The sequence below is a fragment of the Anomaloglossus baeobatrachus genome, chromosome 9, assembly GCF_048569485.1.
Source record: "Anomaloglossus baeobatrachus isolate aAnoBae1 chromosome 9, aAnoBae1.hap1, whole genome shotgun sequence".
Lineage (NCBI taxonomy): Eukaryota > Metazoa > Chordata > Amphibia > Anura > Aromobatidae > Anomaloglossus > Anomaloglossus baeobatrachus.
The window spans coordinates 187,239,171-187,263,711 of record NC_134361.1 but is presented as its reverse complement, the minus strand read 5'-3'; the positions used below and the strand labels follow the sequence as shown (position 1 = coordinate 187,263,711).

At 45.2% G+C, this 24,541-nt stretch overlaps 1 protein-coding gene across 4 annotated transcripts in view; it reads left to right on the top strand.

Moving 5' to 3' along the window:
- DENND1A (DENN domain containing 1A) overlaps window positions 1–24,541 on the top strand; it is a 924,202-nt gene that overhangs the window by 67,171 nt on the left and 832,490 nt on the right. The window lies entirely within an intron of this gene.

The window sequence follows — 24,541 nt, the reverse complement described above, 5'->3', positions numbered from 1 at the left end:
TCTCGGCGGCGATACTGTGCTGTGAGCTTCCAGGACCTGCCGGAGGATCACATGGCCAGAAGCATGTGGTATCTCCGGATGTTGTGAGTATGAGCGCGTATGTGCAATATCGTCAATGTGTGTGTGCGTGAGTGTATGCGATCGGGTGTGTGTGTGTGTGTGTGTGAGTGTATGCGATCGGATCTGTGAGTGTCGGCAGAGGAGCACGGCGTGCTGGAGGAGGCTGGGAGGAGAGAGGCTGATCCTGGGGAAGGCTGGGATGGGGAGGCTGAGAGAAGAGAGGCTGATGCTGGGGAAGGCTGAGGCTGGGGTAGGCTGGGAGGAGAGAGGCTGATGCTGGGGACCGAAAAGGCTGATGCTGGGAGGAGAGAGGCTGATGCTGGGGGAGGCTGAGGCTGGGGTAGGCTGGGAGGAGAGAGGCTGATGCTGGGAGGAAAGAGGCTGATGCTGGGAGGAGAGAGGCTGATGCTGGGAAGAGTGAGGCTGATGCTGGGAGGAGAGAGGCTGATGCTTGGGGAGGCTGAGGCTGGGGTAGGCTGGGAGGAGAGAGGCTGATGCTGGGGGCAGAAAAGGCTGATGCTGGGAGGAGAGAGGCTGATGCTGGGGGAGGCTGAGGCTGGGGTAGGCTGGGATGAGAGAGGCTGATGCTGGGAAGAGAGAGGCTGATGCTGGGAGGAGAGAGGCTGATGCTGGGGGAGGCTGATGCTGGGGAAGGCTGAGGCTGGGTTAGGCTGGGAGGAGAGAGGCTGATGCTGGGGACAGAAAAGGCTGATGCTGGGAGGAGAGAGGCTGATGCTGGGAGGAGAGAGGCTGATGCTGGGAGGAGAGAGGCTGATGCTAGGGACAGAAAAGGCTGATGCTGGGAGGAGAGAGGCTGATGCTGGGGACAGAAAAGGCTGATGCTGGGAGGAGAGAGGCTGATGCTGGGAGGAGAGAGGCTGATGCTGGGATGAGAGAGGCTGATGCTGGGATGAGAGAGGCTGATGCTGGGAGGAGAGAGGCTGATGCTGGGAGGAGAGAGGCTGATGCTGGGAGGAGAGAGGCTGATGCTGGGAGGAGAGAGGCTGATGCTGGGAGGAGAGAGGCTGATGCTGCGGGTAGAGAGGCTGATGCTGGTGCAGCATGGGGGATGGAGCACGATGGGGGGTGCGCAGCATGGGGGATAGAGCACGATGGGGGGTGCGCAGCATAGGGGATGGAGCACGATGGGGAGTGCGCTGCATGGGGGATAGAGCACGATGGGGGGTGCGCAGCATAGGGGATCGAGCACGATGGGGAGTGCGCTGCATGGGGGATGGAGCACGATGGGGAGTGCGCAGCATGGCGGATGGAGCACGTTTGGGAGTGCGCAGCATGGCGGATGGAGCACGTTTGGGAGTGCGCAGCATGGTGGATGGAGCACGTTTGGGAGTGCGCAGCATGGCGGATGGAGCACGTTTGGGAGTGCGCAGCATGGAAGATTGAGCACGATGGGGGGTGCGCAGCATAGGGGATGGAGCACGATGGGGAGTGCGCTGCATGGGGGATGGAGCACGGTGGGGAGTGCGCTGCATGGGGGATGGAGCACGTTTGGGAGTGCGCAGCATGGGGGATGGAGCACGATGGGGAGTGCGCTGCATGGGGGATGGAGCACGATGGGGAGTGCGCTGCATGGGGGATGGAGCACTATGGGAAGTGCACATCTCCCCCCAACACACACACACACATGCGCGCGCACTGCACAACACACCACACACACACACACACACACACTGGGAACCACAAACAACTGCCCTACACAGACACCCACACACACAGACAACGCTGCACACACACAACACCCAACACACAAACACCGCGGCACACACAAATATACGCACATACCGCACAACACACACATTGCACAAAACATACCTACCCCAAAACACACCACACCCACACAAACCACGCAACACACACACACACACACACACACACACACACAGCGCTACAGACACAGCGCTCCACAAACAACGCAACACACATACAACACCGCTCTCACCCCCCGTCACACCTAGACAGCACCCAGAACATGTACAGCGCCTACACAAACACTTGGTAAGTACACACAACAACATCTATATCTATATATATATATATATATATATATATATATATATATATATATATATATATATATATAACAAAAATCATACATGAACTACACAATACGTAAATTCTAGAATACCCGATGCGTAGAATCGGGCCACCTTCTAGTATATAAATAATTTACCTATGCACATACTACATGCCCCATGTACCTGCAAAACTGGTTGTTGGACTGTGACGAGAAGCTAATGATCTATCCACATGTATCTTGATTTCTACCTTCTTTTTCTAATAATATTGATCATAAAGTTCCAATGGCTGCTTGGATAAAAAAATATTATATGGATTTCCTGGGAGATTGCAGAGAGGCGGCAGGAGGCTGGAGATGATAGATTGCGTATCTCGGGATGTTTGTGCTGAAGATAGTGTGAAATGAACTGGAGTACTAGCTCAGTCAAGGTGTTCTCATTTCCATTTGCACTCATTAGTCCTGCCCAAGGAGTGTTAAAACGTAGGAACCTGCCGCGTACTAGTGGAATCAATCACGGATTCGGCTCCCGTTACTTCTTTTGTTGTGCGGGGCCTCTGTGTATATTAATGCTGTGATAGATTGTACCATTATATAAGATGAGAGCAGCAGGTCAGTGATCGGAGACCAAAAAAACAATTATGTTCTATAGGTATATTTTATTAATGCCACAATTTAAATCCTTGCTAAATTAATGACGATGTAGGTTGTTAAAATACCAGTTCATGCATAGCTGTATGACCCCAGGGTGATAAAGCAGTGCGGGGTATACTCAGACACTTTCTGCAGTGAATTGGGAATGGGCTGGCTAAGACACCTGGTGTATCGGCCCACCACCAATACCCTTCTAGACTCATTTGCTTAAAGGGAACTTGTCAGGTCCAATATGCACCCAGAACCACGAGCAGTTCTGGGTGTATATTGCTAATCTCTGCCTAACCGTCCCTGTATACACTAGCATAGATAAAGAGATCATTAGAAAAAGTATTTCCGAAGATCTTTTATCGTATGCTAATGAGCGAGGGGACTAGTCCCCTGGGCGTTCCCCTGGTTAGTCGGCCCCATTAGCCTGTTAGGGTGTGCTAACATGCTAATGAATATGCAGCGTCACAGGATGATCTCACTCACCTGTCCGCTTCCATCGCCGCCCGACACTGGATTTCGGCTCAGTGCGCATGATCCCGGAGTTCCGGTCATGCGCACTATGAAGCCGGATGTACGCGTCCTGGCTTCAAACTGAAGTAGTGCGCATGACCCAATCTCCGGGGTCATGTGCACTGAGCCGAAATCCAGCATCAGGTGGCGATGGCAGTGGAGAGATGAGTGAGATTATCCTGTGACGCTGCGTATTCATTAGCATGATAGCCTGCTAATGAGGGGTGACTAACCAGGGGAACTAACGCCCAGGGGACTAGTCCCATCGCTCATTAGCATACAATAAAAGATCTTTAGAAATACTTTTTCTATTGATCTCTTTATCTATGCTAGTGTATACAGGGACGGTTAGGCAGGTATTAGCAATATGCACCCAGAACTGCTCATTGTTCTGGATGCATATTGGACCTGACAGGTTCCCTTTAAATATTTTCCACCTTGGCACATTTGTTTTCGGGCCATACAGCTAGGCCTGACTTAGTATTTCTATTCTATACACAGCCATGTATTCTGGTTGGTTACATGAAACATCCTGACTTATTTCCTTTAAAGAGTAACTGTTTTAATTTTTATTTTTAGACCAATATGATACTCAAAAATTAGCCACTCTGTAATATATCTTATCAAAGAAATCTGCTTCTTTCTCCTCCTGATCTTTCATTCTCAGTTCAGGGGTAAAAATCTGTGTTCCTTTAAGACAGATTCTCCCATTACTGAGATAGATGACAGTTGGTGCTTTTAAAAAATCCATGGATAAAGGAGGAGCTAGAGGCGGAGCCAGACATTCTGCTGCAAGTTCTCCTAACGTAAACAGTTAGGCTATGTGCGCACATTGTGTATTTGGTGCAGAAATTTTCTGCATCAAATCTGCACGTTCTGGCAGAAAAATGCATTTTTGTGCCATGCGGTTTTCTTAATCAAGTCAGTAGATGAAAGGGCTAAATAATGCACCAATAATTGACATGCTGCAGATTATTTTCTGCACCAAATCTGCAAGTTAAAAATAAGCAAGGTACCCACAGCACTTCAGAATTCTCACTGACATTGCTGGCATGAAAAAAGACATGCAGATTTGTAAAACATCACGTCAAAACGCACTGTGGGCACACCGCCTTACAATTCTCCATAGAACGTTATAAGCACCAGCTGTCATCTCCTATTTAAGTAATGGGGAGATCTGTATTCACTGAAGATAGATTTTAGCCTTGTTGAGAATTTTGAGAATAACTGACAAGTTCGCCTCACACACCGTACATCCGGCATGATGTGTGAGGTTCTCCATAGCTCAGTAACCCGGAGTCGTCATGGTGACTACTCAGGGTTGCCATAGCAGTGATTGGATCCCTGCGATCGCTTTACAGGGATCCAATCGCCAGTGAGCTATCCCTCTTTCAGCCTCCTGAATGTTGCGATCACGTTGATCACAGCATTCAGGGGGTTAAACTACCAGGAGTGGTGTGGGCACCGCTCTGAGGCAGTGAGAGCCGGGTCCCAGCTGTAACATCGGCCAGAGACCCGGTGGCAATCGTAGGGGTACAGCGCATGAACCCCTGCGATCACCATTACCTAACAACTCAGCGGAAAAAAAATGCATTAAAAAAAGTGTTTTTTCTGCTTCATTTTTTACTTTGCCAAAACATGCAGTTTTGTGTACAGAAAATCTGTACACCGTGTGCTATGTGGGCATGTATTCTTAGGCTATGTGCCCACGGGAGCTTGTTTGTGCGGATTTTGCCGCGGAAAACCTGCGGATTTTTCTGGATTTTCCAGATAAATCCGCAGGTTTTAGCATGTACAGTCACTCCCCATGTTATCCTATGGGACATGGGTAGTGCTGTGTCCTTGCTGCGGAAAGTGCACCTGCCAACCATTCTGCGGATGTAGGTATCCGCAGGTATAATTGCATGTCAATTATTCATGCAGAATTACCTGTGGATGTCCCGGCCCTCCGCTATGGAGATAAGAGGCCGGGACGTCCGCAGGTAAGCCGCATGAATCTCCGCATGTTTCCCGCAGCTATTCCGCTGTAATCTAGCAGCTAAAAATAGCTGCGGACGCCGGCGGTCAGCTGCGGGAAACATGCGCTCGTACCTGCGGATACATCCGCAGGTACGAGCGCCCGTGGGCACATAGCCTTACTCTTTAAAGAGAAGGTGTTGTACAAAAAAAATATTTTTTTTCAATAACTGAAAAAATGTATTAATGTTTTGTTTAAATATTGTTTTTAATTAAGCAAAATATAAAAAAAAAATTAAAAGTTTGATATTTTCCACTCTTAAACACTAGGGGGAGCAACTGCTGAAAACCTACTGTACAACTAGCTCACATTACAGCTGCAGTAAAAGTGGGCAGAATCTGCCCTCCTGTGTCTGAGGTCACGCCTCCCCCTCCCCTTCTGGGTGTTTCCAAAAGGATACGGGAGGATGACGTTTAGAATCACAATGTGGAACCATTTTGTTGGTGACCGCAAAGTGATCCTAATATGTCTAAAGTGTCACCAAGGACAGATGGCACAGTGCCTTACTGTATACTGTGCCCCACTGTATACTATGCCCCATATACTCTTCCCCCATATTTCTGTGCCCTCATATACTGTGCTACCATATTCCTGTGCCCCACTGTAAACCATGCCCCAAACACTCTGCCCCCATATAGTGTGCTCTGAGCGCTGAGAGGAGGAACTGCCGAGACACCAGGTTGACAAGAGTAGCTGCCAGCTGGGATCGGAGGTCCGAGGTTACATGTTGTGAGGAGGGGTGATCTACAGCCTGAGCCCGGCACTGCACTACAGATGTCACGCCGCGCTTACTGCTCCCATCCGCATGCACTCACCTCATACCTCCACCCCGGTTGCCGCTCCTGTCAGACTCATGTCTGTTCCTCCCGTCAGCGATCACAGCACAGAGCACTGATGAGCTGCTAGGAGTACACGTGGGGAGGGGGGGGCCCGCGGGGTATGGGGGATAGCAGCACACCAGGATCAGTTAGGGGTGCAATCACCACTGTCTGGCAGCGGTACTCACCCCATCCCAAGCTGGTGACTGGGAAGTGCAGCAGACAGCATACGCTATGGACTCCACCAAGATGGCGGCGGTCTCCTCCCAGAGGGGGGTGTGTCCAGCTCACAGCAGGGAGCTCTCAGTATTAAATATAGGGTCGGAGCATGACTATCAGACCCAGTGCACAGGGAGCTGCCGTATTTGAGGTGAGTAACTGTCGTTACTCCAAGATGGCAGCCCCCAGTGTTTCAGTTAAAATAGAATTAAATAAAAACTAAACAATGAATTTAATTTTGTATTAAAAATAATTGATTCCATAATCACTATTATTAATGCAAAAATTAAAAAAATGCAACACCTTCCCTTTTAAGAGATTTTTTTTTTTTTTCTTTTTTTATATACATCAAACTTGCAGTGGCCTAATATTAGACTCCTGCTTCCTGTTTTTCACATGGAAATTATCAGCAATAAACTGACTCTGATCCTATTTGTATGTATAAAAGTTTAAGCTGGAAACCATGTAATGTTTATGTATGGCACTTGGACATAAATTGTTCCAGGATGACTCTATCCAAGACATGTTCTGCTTCCCGAGCGCCCAGTCCTTCTATCCTCCGAGTGCATGCCGCAGGTAATGTGTTGGCAAACTCCAGAAGCATGTTTGCATCGGGTCTCCTGAAACTTCCTCCTGTAGGTTGCAGGTGTGATGCCATACTTCTCTAGTAATGGGCTGGAAACGGTCAAGTAACATCTCTGATCCCCGGAAGACAAGTTTTTGAAAGCTTCTCTTGCTTTTCCGGTCAGGCGAATGGTGAAAAATCTTTGACAGTCCTCGATTGACACCTCATGCAACAGGCAGAAGTTCTCAGATAACCAGAGATGATCATCAATATGCAAGGTGTCTTCATTGAACTGTGGTATGTCCTGGTACTTTAAAGATGCAGGCACCTCTCTCCTGTTATCCAGTGTCATCTGTGTTGGGGCGGATGGGGGTACTGCTATATGCACACTAAGATATTTACTTACCACTGCCGCCCGCTCTATCTCTGTGGCCAGCTTCCCTAGCGCGGCCAGCATCCGGCTCAACTCTGTCGGCAGATTGTCTGCCTTCTGGATGACAGCCCTGGCTCTGGTCCCTCTCCTCCACATCTTAACTGACCTTCTCCTGTGGGTGTTCTCGGTCCCACATGGCCAAGCGTTGAATTGGGGTCTCCCGGTATTCTTCCGGCAACCACCCTAGCTTTCTCCCAGAGCAAAGGGCTTTCGGCTCCTCCATCTTGAGCCTCTTCTGTCAAGTCACTGCACAGTAACTTTCCCCAGTAAGCTGTCCAAAATTTGATGATACCACTGCTGCCACCACTTGTGAAGAGCTGAGGTTGTGTTTTTATTAATCATGTAGACAGGTTAACGATGCAACAGTTTTTATTTCCAGTATTCCTTAAGCTCCTCCAGATGACGGATAACAACAATTGTCCTTATGATGGTATCTTAAATCCAGACAACTGATATGTCAACTGTAGCACGTGTATCCAGCTCCAATCTCTAATCTCATTTATTTATGGGCACCAGAACCTGACCGCAGCAACAGATCTTCCCCCTCCACTTCACAGTGCCAACCAATGACCACAATGACCAACCATGAGGCTTATTGTTGTCCCTCTCCTGGGATAACAATGGCCCTGGATGGGCAGAAGTACTCATCACACCCACTCCCTTAGACATTTTTTTCATGTAACTCCAAGTATGAAGGAGGACTGTCTCTGGCCAGTCTGCAGGATTGTGTATCTGGGGCCACCTGCAGAGGGGAATGATGGATGCACAACCAATGAATATACTGCAGGCCTGATTAGCTTAAAGTCTATGGATGCAAACTGGGATACACACATTTACAACCCCTTCCCCTTCAAATTGTGTACCTTAAACTGACAAGTAAGCAATATCTAATAAAACACAACAATAAGATAGACATAACCGGTGCTCTGTGCTGTAACATTTTTTTTTTTATCTACGGAAAATTGAAAAAAAAAAAAAACATATCAAAAAATAAAGGTGATTGGTAATTATTACAACTTAAGGAAAATCCTCCCCATAAACTAGAAGTTGGGGTCGACCCCCCCACCCTCAGGGTCAACGTGCTTGTACTATGTCCATGCCCTTAAATTTTATGGCGTATCACTCGAATTTCCAATCTTGAATATTCTCAGACTTCCTAAATACATTTTTATGGGTTAACCAATATATATAATATATATTTGAGAAATACAGTATACAGCTCTGTCAAAAATTAAGACACCACTGCAAAGTTTTCAGTTTTTCTGATTTTTCGCTGTATATTTTTGAGTGAAATGTGAATTGTTCTTTTATTCTATAAACTACTGACAACGTCTCCGAATTTCCAATCAATAAATTTTGTATTTTCTAAAAAGGAGAAATGGTCAAAATAACAAAATAATGCATTACTTTCACACCTCAAATAATGCAAAGAAAACAAATTCATAATTATTTAGAAACAACAATACTAATAATGTTTTATCTCAGGGAGAGTTCATAAATCAATATTTTGTGGAATAACCATGATTTTTAATCACAGCTTTCATGCGTCTTGGCTGCTTTCCACCAGTCTTTCACACTGCTTTTGGGTGACCTTATGCCACTCCTGGTGCAAAAATGTAAGCAGTTCGTCTTTGTTTGATGGCTTGTGACTATCCATCTTCCTCTTTATTACATTTCAGAGGTTTTCAATGGGGTTCAGGTCTGGAGATTGACAGGGTTTTGATGTGGTGGTCCTTCATCTACACATTGATTGACCTAGCTGTATGACATGGCACATTCTCCTGCTGGAAAAAACAGTCCTCAGAGTTGGGAAATGTTTCCTGAGCAGAAGGAAGCAACTGTTTTTCCAGGATAACCTTGTATGCGGCTTGATTCATACGTCCGTCGCAAACTTTAATCTGCCCAATTCCAACCTTACCGAAGCATCCTCAGATCATCACCGATCCTCCACCAAATTTCACAGTGGGTGCAAGACACTGTGGCTTGTACGCCTTTCCAGGTCTTCATCTAACCATTAGACGACCAGGTGTTGGGGAAAGCTGAAAATTAGACTCATCAGAGAAGATTACCTTACTGTAGAAAATGGAAAGATTAAAATTTCCTCCAAATGTTTTATTTGAGCCTTGTGATATTCAGGTCTTATTCATGTATGGCCAGTTTTACTGCAATGGCCACAATAGACCAAAACGTGGAGGCTACATACTACTGTCATCTGTTACCTAATTGTATCTAATGAGTATGGACTATATTAATGACCTCTAAAGCCTGAAATGTGGACATGGATGTATTCTGACGTATCCCGTGTATCTTCTAAGGCCGGGCACCAGGAGAGAAAACTAATGTAGTTGGTGTTTATCAGTTTATCATGAGCGCCAATTTTCGAGCAGGCATTGTTTCTATTTTTTTCTTCACACTTTGCATCTTTGGGTTGAACCTGTTGCTGCGATTCTGCATGTTCACATCCCAGAGTAGCAGTGTCGGGAGCTGGCAACATTTATAAATCATGTCCCACTTATTTTTTTTTTTTTATATGCTTAGAAACTGTGACTTATAGGTGTGAATTCACAACCTTAGACTGAGCGGCTTGTGTGATGTCTGCAAACGGATGAAATGGTCACATTGACAGCACTTTTTTTATTTTTTTTTTGCCGATAGCATGTATTGTAATTGCGTTGTGTTTTAGATGTTTCTGGTTTAAGTTTCCACCAGTAATATAGTCTGTATGTGATGTATTACATTGTTCTGTTTATGGGCTTTATAGTCATCATGATTGGATCACAGTAAGTTCAGTTTTGCTCATTAGTTCTTTCTTCTCTTCTATTTTTTCTTCTTCTCTTTTCTTCTTCTCTATTTCTTTCTCTCATTTTCTTTCTGCTGATTACTTTCGTTCTCCTGTTTTTCTTTCTTTCTTTCTTTCTTTCTTTCTCTTTTAACAGAGAGTAATAGTAGAGATGGGTTTCACAGCCGCGCTGCCCCGCTGCACCGCGAGAGATTTGATGATTCTTTGCTGGTTTGTCCTGAAGAAGGGAGCTGTGTTCTCCTGAAACGCGTAGACTTGACCTGTGCATGTAATAAAGAAACTTTAATCTGAGAAGAATCTGGGAGTCCTTTGGCGCGGCTGTGAAACCCATCTCTACTATTACTCTCTGTTATCTGCCCTGTGGGGACCGCTGCCGGGACTTTATGTTACATGCTGTTATAGGTGTTGTGACTGTCACAACCCGAATTGGTGAGTAGTATTACTCCTTGCTTTACCCTGTATATATTGGGGTAAGACCCTATTGCGCTTTCTTTTTCCACAGTTTTCTCTTCTATTTCTTTCTCTTTTGTTTCCTTTCCTATTCTTTCTCTTCTTTCTTTCTTTCTTTCTTTCTTTCTTTCTTTCTTTCTTTCTTTCTTTCTTTCTTTCTTTCTTTCTTTCTTTCTTTCTTTCTTGTCTTTCTGGTCTTTCTTTCTTATATGTCTTCTTTTCTTGTCTTTCTTTCTTGGTCTTTCCCTCTTTCTTTCTTGTCTTCTTTTTTTTTTTTTTCTTGTCTCGTTTTTCTTCTTTTTTTTATCTTTTTTTTTTTTTTTTCTTGTCCTTTTTTTTTCTTTCCGGCATTTCTTTCTTTCTGGTCTTTCTTACTGTCTGTTTTTTTTCTGGTACTTCTTTCTTATTTCATTTTTTTTCTTGTCTTTCTTTCTTGGGCTTTCTTTTTTTTTTCTTTGTTTCTTTCTTGTCCTTGTTTCTTTCTTGCCCTTGTTTCTTTCTTGTCCTTTTTTCTTGTCTTTTTTTTGCATTGTCTTTCTCTCTTTCTTTCTTTCTTTCTTTCTTTCTTTCTTTCTTTCTGGTCCTTCTTTCTTGTATTTCCTTTTTTATCTTTTTGCCTCTTTCCTTTTTATTTTTTCTCTCTAGTACTTACTTTCTTTTCCTTTTTCTTTTTGTTTCTTTTCTTCTCTTTCTACATTTTATTCCATATCTTCTCTTTCTTCCATTTATTTCTTCTATGTCTTTTTCTTTGTCCTCTTTCGCTTTCTTTCTGGCCGTTATTTTATTTGTTCTTTATTTCCATCTGATCTTTCTCTTTATTTTTTTTCTTTCTTTCTTATTTTATTGTTTTTTTTTTCTTCTATTTTTCTTATCTATCTATAACTTTCTCTCTTTCTTGTCTTTTTTTTTAAATTTATTCTTGCTATCTTTCTGTCTGGTCTTTCTTTCTTCAATTTTTTTCTTCCTTTCTTTTCTTATTCTTTCCTTTCTGGCTGCCTTCCTTCCTGACTTCTTTCCTGACTTACTTCCTTCCTGACTTCCTGCCTTCCTGCCTGCCTTCCTTGCTGCCTCCCTTCCTTGCTGCCTTTCTGCCTGCCTTCCTGCCTGCCTTCCTTCCTTCGCAGCAGGCGGAGTCTGTGATTAGGAAGGATCTGAACTTGTAGTCTTATTGGCTAGATACCCAACAATTATTCCAGCATGCTTAGTAAGCAAAACTATAAAACAAGTCGTTATTATCCATTGCTATTGAGATGAAGAGGTTTTCCCACCACTAGGACTCCCAACCATCAGCATACGGCAACATGGCACGTCCATCCTCACGGCTATACTGCAGCCGAGCCTCAATCGCTCAAATCTTTTGGTTCCGAGAAAACCCCTTAAAGTGTAATTTTTAAGCCTACAGTTTGGTATCTGCCTCCCATTGGTCGCATATTAAAGGCATATTCTGTTCCAGAAGGATTCAGAAGGATATCTTCACAATAACGTTGTGTATGTGGACATTATAAATGACGTGTAAAACGATGAAGACTCCTTGTACACATCTTGGCCGTGTCCATCACACCCACAGACCATGCTCGGGGAGTCTCTTCACCGTCAGTAGGCTCGTATTGGACTTCCACGTATTCATAGTTCCCACCGTCTTTTGAGGCTATTGGTTAACGTCTTGGGAAAGCTCTTAATGTACTTATGTGCTCTATACAAGAAGATCCTCCATAATTGGATCAGCACTTCTGTAACTGGCCAGTTTATTTCCTAGGTAAGCCTGGCTCTTGTGCTGAACCTATAAGTGGGTTGTCCACATTAAATTTGTGGACGTGATTTTGTGTCACTTATGGATATAAAATGTCTAACAGCAGGTTCTTCTACCGCTTTTTGATGCCTATGGTTATGTGCATACTGAGTGTTTTAGGAGCTTCTTTTGGGTCAGAACCTGAGCGGAAACTCTCCAAATCATCCTCAAAAACTTGGATTTTCCACTCCGTTTCTGCTCTGGATGCAATAAAGCTCAGTGGGCACATAGCCTAAGAATTGTCGTAAAAATTCATTTTCTCAACTTTGGACAATCTATCATAGCTGGTCATAGTTTTTCGGCGAGGATCAGCTGTAAACTATTGGGAAACCTGGCAGCAAAATTAGCCATTAGATCGTTCTCAATAAAGTCAATGGGAGGTCTATGTAAAGTATAGATGACCAGGGTCCTCCTGAGTGAGGGATGCTCTTACTGTTCGCCATAGGTTATGTTGCCAATGGGTTTATGCCAATTGGATATTATAATATGGGTTTCTAAACCTGACAAACCATATACAATATTGGCAGGATTACCACCTTTATATTCTGAACCTCAGAGCAGATCTGCAACTAACTTTTATAATATAAAGTGCATTTATTATTGAATAGATCCAGTAGACCGTATGAGCCTGGTGGACTTACTTAGAATGCCAGAATTTTCCTGCCTGATCAAAAGGCAAAAGTTTGAAAATGATTATGCAGAATAATACTTATCTGAATATCCGGATTATGTAAATCATTTTCACATGGATTTTCAAAGTAACCACACCAGCCTCATCCGAGATTAGGGTTAATGTTTAACAAGTGTCTACAGTTTGACCCTGATTCATCAAGATTGGCATTTTTCTTGATGAGGGAACCTGTTGGAGTAGGAGAGATCACCTCTTAAAGTGAATCTGTCAGTAGGATCAGCCCTCCTAAGCCAGCTATATGGGCATAAGGGGACCTGTTGGAGTAGTGGACCTTGCTTCTTAAAGTGAATCTCAGTAGAATCAGCCCTCCTAAGCCGTCTATATGGGCATGAGAGGACCTGTTGGAGTAGAGGACCTCGCCTCTTAAAGGGAATCTCAGTGGGATCAGCTCTTCTAAGCCGTCTATATGGGCATAAGGGGACCTGTTGGAGTAGTGCACCTCACCTCTTAAAAGGAATCTGACAGTAGGATCAGCCCTCCTAAGCCGTCTATATGGGCATGAGGGGACCTGTTGGAGTAGAGGACCTCGCCTCTTAAAGGGAATCTCAGTGGGATCAGCTCTTCTAAGCCATCTATATGGGCATGAGGGGACCTGTTGGAGTAGTGCACCTCACCTCTTAAAAGGAATCTGACAGTAGGATCAGCCCTCCTAAGCCGTCTATATGGGCATGAGAGGACCTGTTGGAGTAGAGGACCTCGCCTCTTAAAGGGAATCTCAGTGGGATCAGCTCTTCTAAGCCATCTATATGGGCATGAGGGGACCTGTTGGAGTAGTGCACCTCACCTCTTAAAAGGAATCTGACAGTAGGATCAGCCCTCCTAAGCCATCTATATGGGCATGAGGGGACCTGTTGGAGTAGGGCAGCTCGCCTCTTAAAGGGAATCTGACAGTAGGATCAGCCCTCCTAAGCCATCTATATGGGCATGAGGGGACCTGTTGGAGTAGGGCAGCTCGCCTCTTAAAGGGAATCTGACAGTAGGATCAGCCCTCCTAAGCCATCTATATGGGCATGAGGGGACCTGTTGGAGTAGGGCAGCTCGCCTCTTAAAGGGAATCTGACAGTAGGATCAGCCCTCCTAAGCCATCTATATGGGCATGAGGGGACCTGTTGGAGTAGGGCAGCTCGCCTCTTAAAAGGAATCTGACAGTAGGATCAGCCCTCCTAAGCCATCTATATGGGCATGAGGGGACCTGTTGGAGTAGGGCAGCTCGCCTCTTAAAGGGAATCTGACAGTAGGATCAGCCCTCCTAAGCCATCTATATGGGCATGAGGGGACCTGTTGGAGTAGGGCAGCTCGCCTCTTAAAGGGAATCTGACAGTAGGATCAGCCCTCCTAAGCCGTCTATATGGCCATGTAGGTCATAGGCAGCTGAATAAAATGATACCTAGATATCTGCAGCAGCGTGATGTTTTATTCAAGAGATATCTATGTTTTTCTTAATATGTAAATGAGCTGTTAAGATCTATGAGGTGGACATAGATCTCCCTGAGAATCTGCTCCAGAGATTGTTAAATGAAAGGAGGCATTAGCAATGTGAGACATGTAGAGCAGGAGAGAAGACTGTCAGTTATTACATGTCTCACACTGGTAAATCCACCTTTCATTTACAATAATCTCTGGAGATTCTCAGGGAGTTCTATGTCCAGCCCATAGATCTTAACAGCTCATTTACATATTAAGAAATACATGGATTTTTCTGTAATAAAACATAAGATCTATGACCTACATGACTACGTATATAGCTGGTTTAGGAAGGTTGAGACTATTATAAATGAAAGATGGCGTTACCAGTGTGAGACGTGTACTGACTGAGAGTCTGCTCTCCTGATCTACATGTCTGATACTGGTAAAGTTGTCTTTCATTTATAATAACCTCTGGAGATTCTCAGGGAGTTCTATGTCTGGCCCATAGATCTTAACAGCTCATTTACATATTAAGAAATATATAGATTTCTCTGGAATAAAACATCAGATATTTGACCTACATGACCATATAAATGGCTTAGGAGATTGATCCTACTTAACAGAATCCCTTTACGGAACCAGGCTCATCTGACAAGTGGCATTCTCATCTGTGTACCTTGCCACAAATTTAAAGGCCACTTTACACACAGCGACATCGCTAGCGAGCGTACCCGCCCCTGTCGGTTGTGCGTCACGGGCAAATCGCTGCCCGTGGCGCACAACATCGTTAGTCCCTGTCACACATACTTACCTGCCTAGCGACGGCGCTGTGGCCGGCGAACCGCTTCCTTTCTAAGGGGGAAGTTCATTCGGCGTTACAGCGGCGTCACTAAGCGGCCGCCCAATAGAAGCGGAGGGGTGGAGAAGAGCGGCCGGAAAATCCCGCCCACCTCCTTCTTTCCTGATTGCCGGCGGCCGCAGGTATGATGTTGTTCCTCGTTCCTGCGGTGTCACACGTAGCGATGTGTGCTGCCTCAGGAACGACGAACAACCTGCGTCCTGCAACAGCAACGACATTTGATATTAGAACGACGCGTCAACGATCAACGATATGATGAGTAATTTTGATCGTCAGCGGTCGTTCGTGTGTTTCACACACAACGACGTCGCTAACAAGGCCGGATGTGCGTCACGAATTCCGTGACCCCAACGACATCTCGTTAGCGATGTTGTGTGTAAAGCCCCCTTTACGCCAGTCCTTGAGTGGAGTAAAGCTTTTGGAGTATGAAATAGAGATGAGCGAATCCAATGTTCCATGTTCGGTTTCCGGACTGAACACCAACTTTGGAAACATATAAAACCAGAGTTCAGGTTCGGAGTCTGGGAGCTTTACGTATGCAAACCACTCGTGTGAGCATCGCTGTACTCGGGTACACTCGGTGCTCAGCTCAGTGCGAGCTGCTTGCAGTATTTGAATGGCTCACACTGGGGGTAACAACAACGTGATCGGAAGCAGTGTACAACCCCTCCCCGCCCAAAAAAAAATAAAAACCTCCCCCACAAGTGATCGGCTTGTGGCTGGCTGTATGTGGGTGGAGACGCGAATTGCCAATATGTGACTTCCATTAGGGTTGGGGCCAAGTCCGAACCCACTTAGGTATGGTTCAGTTGCACCCGCCAAACTAAACTTCCATGGGATTCCTCATCTCTAGTAGGGAATGCCACAGTTCATCATGTCTGCATCGTGTCTGCAAATTGGGATTCTGATCTGGCAATAAATCCTAAGCGGTACTTTGCACGTTGCGACATCGCTACTGTGATATCGTCGGGGTCAAATCGAAAGTGACGCACATCCGGCGAAGGTAACTATGTCGCAACGTGTAAAGCCTAGGAGAGAAGATGAACAAGCGTGAAACAGTCAAAAATCGGTGATCTGTGTCACGTCGTTCATTTCCATAATGTCGGTGCATCCGCAGGTACGATGTTGTTTGTCGTTCCTGCAGCTCCACACATCGCTGTGTGTGAAGCCGCAGGAGCGACAAACATCTCCTTACCTGCGTCCACCGGCTATGCGGAAGGGAGAAGGTAGGCGGGATGTTTACATCCCGCTCATCTCCGCCCCTCCGCTTCTATTGGCCGGGCGATTTAGTGATGTTGCTGTGTCGCCGAACGCACCACCTCCTTGAAGGAGGGATTCTTCGGCAGCCACAGCGACGTTGTCGACCAGGTAAGTGCGTGTGAAGTTGCCGTAGCGATAATGTTCGCTACGACAGCTATCACAAGATATCGCAGCTGCGACGGGGGCGGGTGCTATCACGCTCGGCATCGCTATCATCGGTTAGCGATGTCGCAGCGTGCAAAGTACCCCTAAGTCTTATGAAAAGGCTTGTTTAAAAAGCCACTTTTTGACACTTAGGATGGCTACTGCCAATTGGTGGCGCTAGAGTTTGTCTCCTTCCTCACTCGAGGGACAATTTGAACAGTTCATCATGAATTAGATGAGCTATGCTTTTACGCGCCTGTCCTGCTCTTCTCACGCCCCATCTCTGACCATTTTGGCGGATCCGGGGGAAGTCACCGTGAAGACACCAATAGCGTCAACATTTTTAAAGCAAGACTGACGGACCTTTATATTGTAAAATCTCAGGATAGAATCACTGGGAATCCACACAGTCAACATTACTAAAATTCTGTCTTCACTCCTTCATAACAACTTTTCTGTTTCTTGCCGAAATACTTTTCGAGGTTTGTTTTCCCTCAACCAGAACATAATGATGATTCTCTTTGTTGAGAACTTGTATAACGGTTTACATCAATCTTGTAGAATATGTTAACAATTCCCCCCAAACTTTCCAAATAGCCCTATATATGTATATTTAACACCTCTGATAGCATTAGGGGGTCCCTGCTGGAAATCTGCCCGCAATCCTCAATTTCAGATCACAAATCGCTCCCTCCTTTTTTTAGGGGGGGAACGAAAACTACTAAACACATTCCGAGAAAAAGGGAATTGTTTGTAAACAGTGATTTTCCTAATTCCGCCATGTCTCGGCCTTTTCTCCGCTGCACCCCCGCCTGCTCACAAGTTAAGCTTAACCAATTACCGCATGTTTCTGTCTAAGCAATCATGCATCATTATTTTGTATAACAAACCCCCCCGCCAGGCTTTAGCTTTTTATTGTTGTTTGCATGAACATGGACCCGAGAGATCAAAGAGACCAAGTTTCGAGTTTGGAATATAACTTGAACCTCCATATAGCACGGAGCATTGTCACTAATTGCGTACAATGCTGTAAGGAACCCTCTTTTGTGCTTTCAATTGGATACTTTTGTATCGTGCTTTTGTGCTTTTTCTAGTTGGACAAATCGGCGGCGGCGGCAAAGTTTGTACAAACAAATTCAAAAAAACCGACAATCTTTTCCCTTTCTTCGCCATCGGCTCCTCTCCGCTCAATTTGTTTTAACCTCTTTAAACAGCCAAACAAACCTACGTTTTTTTTTTTTTATTTTATATATTTTTTTTTTTTTAGTAATAATTATCATGTTTGAAACTTTGTGGGGGTTTTTTTAAGAGAAAAAAAAAACTTTTGAACAGCAAAAAAAATAAAAAAAAATTCTCCTAAAAGAAATTTAATGAGCGGGAAACAAAGAGACATGAAACGGGTTTTCCCTATGATTGTAGTGTTAGATGTATTGCCTGAGTATAGGTTATATATTTTCATTATAATGCCAATTGCTCATTAGCTGCTCATCTTAATGACGCTCCTCACCAACCTTCAGTATTGCCTTTAAGGGAAGCCTAAATTAATTTTTTTTTTCTATATTATTTTTTATTCTGCCTTGTCCTTGCTGGATATCCTATTAAAGCCTTGACATTCTGTTTAACAACCCTAAGGAGAATATGGAATAAATGATTTGATTCTTTTAATAATTACTCATTTATTGTCAATTCTTTGTATTATTATTATTATTATTTTTTTTTTTTTTTTTTTTGCTTTAAGGTTCAACATCGTAAAACAATCTGTTCTAATCTTAGAGTAAAGATATTTTAGAGTTCTTTTTTATGGCTATTTTATCTTTTTTTTTTTATATAGCGCCAACCTATTCCGCAGCGCTTTACATACATCAGAAACACTGTCCCCATTGGGGCTCACAATCAAAAGTCCTTATATGTATGTCTTTGAAGTGTGGGAGGAAACCCACATAAATATGGGGAGAACATACAAAATCCTTGGTTGGATTTGAACCCAGGACCCCAGCGCTGCAAAACTGCAGTGCTAACCACTGAGCCACGTGCCGCCATTCCACTCGGACCCATGTTACTCTATGGGGCAGTTCTCATCAATGATTATTTTCTCAGCCCTAATCGGACCGAGAAAACAGTCACAGCGTACTTCGGGTAGAATCCGATCCGTTTTCACTCGCACCCATACAAATCTATGGGTGCGAGTGAAACATCGTACTGCACTCGGATGACACCAGAGTGCAGTGCGATAATTACATCAGCTAGCAATGGAGGAGATGGGGAAATTTGTCCCTCCCTCTCCTCCGCAGCTGTCATCCGATTGCAGGATCGGATCACGGTGACATAACACTCGGCTCACATTCACAGCACAGCTGAGTGTCGCATCCAGTGCACTCGCATTGGATGCTATACGTTCGTGTGGCCCCAGCGTTAAAGGAGTTGTCCGACACTGAAACCTTTATTTTAAAGCATGAATTAAAAAAAAAAAAAAAAAATAACAGATGAAGGCCTACTTCCCTTCTGTCACCTCCTTAAATAGAGCGCAGGCGACCTGCGGAGGCCTGCACTTGATTTATGACCTGTGCCATTGTCAATAAGACTGATGAAACAAGTGATTCACAGCAGCATTTAAGTGACTAAAAGAATACGTCATTGGATGTGCTCTTATAGTTACCTGACCGCTGCAGCCAGTCCCTTCCGTCACCGCCATGGGTAGAGTGTAGGCGACTCCGGAGATCTGAGCTCAATTCATGTTCTGTGTAACCAGTGATTGACTGCAGTGGTTAGGATATGAAGAAAACGTGATACGTGATCTGATGTTTGTCTGATAATGCACTCACCTAGTTACTTGAGCGCAGCAGCCAATCCCAGCCATCAGCAAGTCTTCTGACATCTGGATGGTACAGACCTCGCTTCTGGAACTGGTGCAAAATTCCAGAGCTGGATCCACTGGGGTGACAGAAGGTTTGTATACCCCCATTTCTAACTTTGAAAACAGCCATGCCTAGAAAAAAAAAGGTTTTATGCATCATAACCATGGCAAACACTCAGTCCATAGCAAGCTTAACATTGGCGCCTTGGACTGACATTGGCGCCTTGGACTGACATTGGCGCCTTGGACTGACATTGGCGCCTCGGACTGACATTGGCGCCTTGGACCGACATTGGCGCCTTGGACCGACATTGGCGCCTCGGACCGGCATTGGCGCCTCGGACCGGCATTGACAGTGTCACGGGGGTGTCTTGGTTGACAGACAACCCTGTGGTGTTCGGCTGCAGAAGGTTCTGCGTTTGGCTGCATAAACTGCTCCTGGATATTCCATTCTTTCTTCCTTGGTGTGAATATTGCTGTCATTCTCCCCAAGGCATCTTGCAGATAAGTTGTCCGTTTGCATTCCCCTGTGTCTTCTTTAGGTCTTAGTGGGGTTGACTAGTGCTTATCCCATCCGGTCATTACCTAGGGCCTAATTTAGGGTTGCCAGGACCTAGGTATCCTGATCGGCATATAGGTGCAGAACCTATCTAGGGATGTTAGGGGAGCCAGGGGTCACCATCTTCCCACCTCTTACCTAGAAACATGGTTTCCCTCTCTCCCTCCCCCCTTCCCCTTTCGCCATTTGTCTGGTTTTTCCACATACCAAGTGTGACGGACGCCGGCCCTCCTCCCGTCAGACACTGGCCCTCCTCCCGCCGACCCTCCTCCCGCCGACCCTCCTCCCGCCGACCCTCCTCCCGTCGGCCCTCCTCCCGTCGGCCCTCCTCCCGCCGGACGCCGACCCTCCTCCCGCCGGACGCCGGCCCTCCTCCCGCCGGACGCCGGCCCTCCTCCCGCCGGACGCCGGCCCTCCTCCCGCCGGACGCCGGCCCTCCTCCCGCCGGACGCCGGCCCTCCTCCCGCCGGACGCCGGCCCTCCTCCCGCCGGACGCCGGCCCTCCTCCCGCCGGACGCCGGCCCTCCTCCCGCCGGACGCCGGCCCTCCTCCCGCCGGACGCCGGCCCTCCTCCCGCCGGCCGCCGGCCCTCCTCCTGCCGGACGCCGGCCCTCCTCCCGCCGGACGCCGGCCCTCCTCCCGCCGGACGCCGGCCCTCCTATCGGTCGTGTTTTGTTGGGGTGTTTGCCCTTGTCACGTATGAGCGTAGCCTTACTTTAGAATTTAGCTGGCAGTCAGCAGTGTTGTAGTGAATGAGAATCCCAAACTTATTATTATGGGAGGACAACTGGGACAACTGAAAACATTTGTCACTCCCGATTTGGCACCAGAGTTTTTCCTTCTATATCTTCTTTTATATACATTTGCAGTAGAGCTCTGCCAGCTGTACATGATATTTCTCCATTGATGTGTATAGAGTATGTGCCCCCACTTTTGATGCCATTGTTTCAGGTCTTAACCATTCTGACCGGCAGCCTACACATAAGCCCCCCTTTCAGGAATCGTGGTATCTCAAATGGCATATTTCTTTCAGGGATACATTGCACCTTAACAATATCCGTATCGGTAGCGAGGCATTCCAGACATTCACGCTTCCCGTTTTCCATTCTTACTTTTTTCAGCTTTGCTTAGTTGTCTATTTTTTTTTTCTACTGTTTTGTTGCTCTGTTCTCTTAGTCTTATTCATCACGATGGAAAAAAAAAGCCTCCTCTTTGTGTAACCATAAAGCCGGGTATTTTAAGGATATAGCTTACTAATGGTAAGAGCCATTTATGTTGTAGGTTATTGATTTTTAATTAATACTGCCTCGGCTTTTTTATACACCGGCTGACCTGGTAACAGCTTGTGGCATTTTTTTTTGCCCTTTTATTTCTCCTTTTTTTTTCTTCTCCCTTTGTACTTCCTACAATGTTATTTATTCCTGACGAGAAAGCACCTCATACAGGTTAAATGCGCGAAAAACACAAGTGTAACATTTGGTGCCGGGAAACCTTGATCCTTTGCCAAAGTATTTAAACAATTTAGTGTTTTGGTTTCTTAGCTCCAATCTGCTGCTCGAATTGCTTGCTAATTAATCCAGTTAATTCTTTGTAGACACACTGTATTCATTGCTTCTATCATTGAGGGCTCTGATTTGTGTTTGAAGCCACCCTAAGTCCTCTTAGAAGGGTCTGTTGCCACAAGAGCTGGCAGATGTACATCAAGTGTTCTTCTGTTCAAACCTTTCCCGTCGTCAGATATAGCATGACATCGGATGTAGATGAGGGCGCCTTCACTTTTGTGCAGGTGCACACACTCAGTGTTGCTAATAATTATTTCTGAACAGAACATGCCACTTGGATTCCCGATCATGTCAGCTTTAAAGAGAATCTGTCACCGGATTTTTGCTTCTCCATCTGAGAGAAGCATGACGTAGGGGCAAAGACCCTCATTCCATCAATGTATCACTTACTTTACTACTGTAAACTGATTTATCTGCTGCAAATCTATTTGTCACACTAGGTACGGGGAAGTACCAAGCGAGCGGCAAAAGGTAAGAGGGTAAGGGGGAAAAAGTGACTCCTGACCAAACCTACTTCTGGACCCTGGGGTCCCTCACCACCCTAGATAGTTTCCACATCCATGGACCAAACCAGATACCTGACCCTAGGTATCCCTAATGCTGGATCTTAAATAGGGAATGGGTGGGAGGACCTCTTCGTCAACCCCATTAAACACTAGAGAAGGCACAAGGGGGACACACAGGGGAAAAGTGCATGATCTACTTATCCACAGATGACTCAGGCAGAAGTTCAGCAACGATAATACAGATAAGTAGTTTTCGGTTGTGCCTCAAACCAGGCATCTGTAGCAGCCATGGCATCTGAAATTATGTGAAATTTGGTACCCGTCTTCAGGTTTGGACACAGATGATAGTTGGAGGGAGCTAGATCTGGTAGATAAGATGGGTGGTCAACCAGCTGGAAACCCAGCTCACCAGTTTTGCCGTGGTCGCTTGTGCAGTGTGAGCAGAGGCATTGTCTTGCAGGAACAAGATTCCTTTGGACAGCTTGCCGCACCTTTTGGCCTTCAGAGCTGCCTTCAATTGGTCCAAAAGTTCAGTGTAATACCTTGCATTGATGGTAGAACCCTTTTTTAGGTAGTCCACTAGCAGCACACCCTCCTTATCCCAGAACACAGATGCCATCACCTTAGTGACTGATTTTTGCACCCTGATCTACTTTGGACGAGGAGAACCACTGTGCCTCCACTCTTTTGACTGCTCCTTGTTTTTCAAGGTCATACAAATAAATCCACGTCTCATCCATATTTACCAGTCGATTCAGGAAGTTCTTATCAGTCCGGAAACGCTGACAAATGGACCAGGAAGTTTTCACTCGCTGCTTCTCTGATCTGTTGTCAAACATTTGAGGGCCCACTTTGCAGATAGATTCCTCATGTCCAAATGTTCATGGATAATGACACAAACATGTTCACGGGAAATCCCCATGATGTCTGCTATTGCTTTAGCTGGAATTCGTGGATTCTCCAGTCTGAGGTTGTGCACAGCATCGACGATCTCCGGAACAACAACCACTCTCGGTCGTCCAGGACATTCCTCATCATTGGTGCTGAAGTGGCCCGTTTTAAATTTGGCAACCCAGATCTTAACTGTGGAATATGAAGGGCATTGATCTCCCAATGTCTGCGACATATCACCATGAATATCCTTCATGGACTTTCCTTGCAGAAACAAGAATTTTATCCCTCCTCTGCTCTCAGTTGCTGTGAATATCGCATTATACTCCGCCATTTTGTTTTCCCCTGTGTCCCCCCCCCCAGTTTTCCAGTACAATATGAGGCAGAATGAATGGTGTCATTCAAAAGTACAGCTCATCCCGCAAAAAAAAAAACAAGCCCTCATATGCCTATAATAATCGAAAAATTAAAAGGTTATGGCTCTTGGAGGAAGGGAATGAGAAAAATGGAAAACAGAAAATCTCTGGGTCGTGAAAGAGCACCTCTAAACCTATGTAGTCAAAAATAATAAAATATTACTTTTGATTATCCCACAGGTTTAACACCATATAAAAAAACAAATGATTTTTTTGTAAATTTGTCTCTTAAACAAAAAAAAAGGATAAAGGAATATGAAAGCTTTATGTACAGCGAAGTGGTCCAAAAAAAGAAATAAAAAAATAAAATATCATATGATCTTGCTAAAAATAAGTTCTTCAATACATACATACATACACATACATATATAACCCAGACAATTTTGTCTTTTCCATGAAATATCATACTTTTATTTATCAAATGAGTTGCATAATGAATAGAAAATATTGTCTAGACAGTGACTAGGTTAGAAATAATGATTTTTACAGCTTTGCAGAGCTTTGGCATTCTAGCTGTTAATTTGCGGAGGTAATCTGGAGATATTTCGCCCCATGCTTCCCCCCTCCCACAAGTTGGATTGGCTTGATGGGCACTTTTTGCGCACCATACGGTCAAGCTGCTCCCACAATAGCTCAATAGGGTTGAGATCTGGTGACTGGGCTTCCACTCCATTACAGATAGATACCAGCTGCCGGCTTCTTCCCTAAATAGTTAATGCATAATTTGGAGGTGTGCTTTGGGTCATTGTCCTGTCGTAAGATGAAATTGGCTGCAATGAAGTGCTGTCCACAGGGTATGGCATGGCGTTGCAAAATGGAGTGATAGCCTTCCTTATTCAAAATCCCTTTTACCTTGTACAAATCTCCCACTTTACCAGCACCAAAGCAACCCCAGACCATCACAGACCATCACATTACCTCCACCATGCTTGACAGATGGCGTCAGGCACTCTTCCATTATCTTTTGAGTAGTTCTGCGTTTCACAAATGTTCTGTGTGATCCAAACACCTCAAACTTCGATTCATCTGTCCACATCTGTCCTATGTCTGT